This window comes from Sinocyclocheilus rhinocerous, unplaced genomic scaffold, assembly GCF_001515625.1.
Source record: "Sinocyclocheilus rhinocerous isolate Xijiao unplaced genomic scaffold, SAMN03320098_v1.1 scaffold1523, whole genome shotgun sequence".
Lineage (NCBI taxonomy): Eukaryota > Metazoa > Chordata > Actinopteri > Cypriniformes > Cyprinidae > Sinocyclocheilus > Sinocyclocheilus rhinocerous.
In genome coordinates, this window is record NW_015641012.1 from 231,941 (window position 1) to 233,982 (window position 2,042).

Here is a 2,042-nt window from a genome sequence, read left to right on the forward strand (position 1 = left end):
TCTGGACCTTGACAGTGTAATTTACTTGGCAGTCAATGGGACAGTCACAAGCCTCCTGGTATTTTCATCCAAAATATCTTAAATTGTGTTCCGAAGACGAACAAAGCTTTTACGGGTTTGGAACGACATGGGGGTAAGTGATTAATGACAAAATTATCATTTTGGGGTGGAGTAACCCTTTAATGTGTTATCTTTCAAAAATGCTCATGGCGTGAGTCGCTGAAAAGAAATAGGGACAAAATAACAGCCAAACACATCTGAATGTGTACAGATTCCTACAATTTAAATGTTTTACTATAATTCTCTTAATTTTTATTGTTGAAGGTCATGAGTTTGTTACAAATGTTCTGCTTTAATGGATGATAGTGTGATGTTATTCTTTAAAGGGGATGAATTTCATGACGCATCTTCTGACAGTTGTTGGGTCATTCTTAGGGGCCATTCACACTGAATGCATCATTGTATCTAAAAATGCGAGACGCAGTGCTCAGGAATGTTTTTTTTTTTTTTAAGTGTAGCACAGAAAACTTCCATCATGTTGCCATCAAATAAACCGTGCCAACTTGCCACTGTAAACAAAAGCTCGCAACGCTTGCCCCGCCTCCGGGGTCTTCTGATTGGTCCACAGTTTTGAATCTAAGATTGATGTGTGAAATTTTCAATTCTTTTAACTTGGCATGGCATCTTAAAAACGCGGTGCTCGTGTGCGAGACGTGAGCGCAACAGTCACCTAGTGCGTTTACATAGAAAAACAATGGAAAAGTAGCGCATTAGAATAGAAAAATGTGTTCTGTGTGAACGGCCCCTTACAGTACAAGTTACAACTGGATGTAATTCTAATGGAATGGTTAAAAAGAAAAACAATTTTTTAAAATTATATTACACATTTTGGTTGGACTCAAATTTGACTTTATATCTATTTTAAACAAATAGGTGTCACTTACGCCATTTAAAGGTGAATGCAGTCCACCCTGTTATGGTCCAACCTGTTGTTTCAATGATTTTTTCATGTTGTTTTGAGGTTTTGTAGCTTGATTTTATAACGTTTTACTAGACAAAAAGTAATGCAATCAAAATAAAATATATTTATACATGCATATATTTACAGATTGATTAGATTTGATTTGTTTCTCAACAATATCTGAAATCCAGGAATAACACAAAGACGAGTTGATATAATGACATGAAATCCACAATTGAATTGAAATGTATCAGATATCATATGTCGATGTTAATTAGATTTTTTCCCCACGCTATTATGACTGTCTCCACTGTTTAATAATAGTTTAATGTAGGGCTGGGTAAAAAATGTTGATATCTCGATTTTAATCGATTCTCGTTTTTACGAAACAATATTGATTCTTAAATCCCAAGAATCGATTAGTCTAGCCTGTTTTCAGTTAATGGACGAAACATTAAAGCACACCTCCCATCCAATATATCGCAATAAGCACTGTGCGTTGGTACTTTTAATATGAAACAAAGTCTCAGATTTCAATTTATGTCCATTGTATTACAGTATTTAAACAATAAATGCCATTTTGGCGCTGTTTAATGTGGAGTGACCGATCATGTAACTCCTCAGTTCAACAGACAAAAGTCTGTTGGCGCGAGGCGCACGTGAACTGATCATCTCCTCCACATTAATACCAGCTTCTGCACAAAATAAACATGACTAAACATCTGAAGGTAAGTTAAAAGAAAGAGTACAACTTTACAATCCATATCCTGTCTCATGTAATCTCTCAATCGGTGTTTCAGCCGCGCAAAGACGTCAATATAACATCTTGTAAACAATTAATGTAACGTCACATTTACCTCAGAAAGCATATTCAGTGACAATAAACTCGTTAGTCAACCTGAAAAATAAACTGTAGAGAGGGGCATTTTGCTAAATATATGCACCATATAACATATTTATTATACTTTTTTACTGTTCTTTAATGTTTTATTTATGTTTGAATAAATCCGTCCAAGTTTTTATGACAGCCACTATTTAAATGTGTATATTTAAAAAAAACTAACTGAAGTAATTGTAACTT

At 34.5% G+C, this 2,042-nt stretch overlaps 1 protein-coding gene across 1 annotated transcript in view; it reads left to right on the forward strand.

Annotated features, from left to right (window-relative positions):
* LOC107753496 (serine/threonine-protein kinase MARK1-like) overlaps positions 1 to 2,042 on the forward strand; it is a 27,534-nt gene that overhangs the window by 21,621 nt on the left and 3,871 nt on the right. The window lies entirely within an intron of this gene.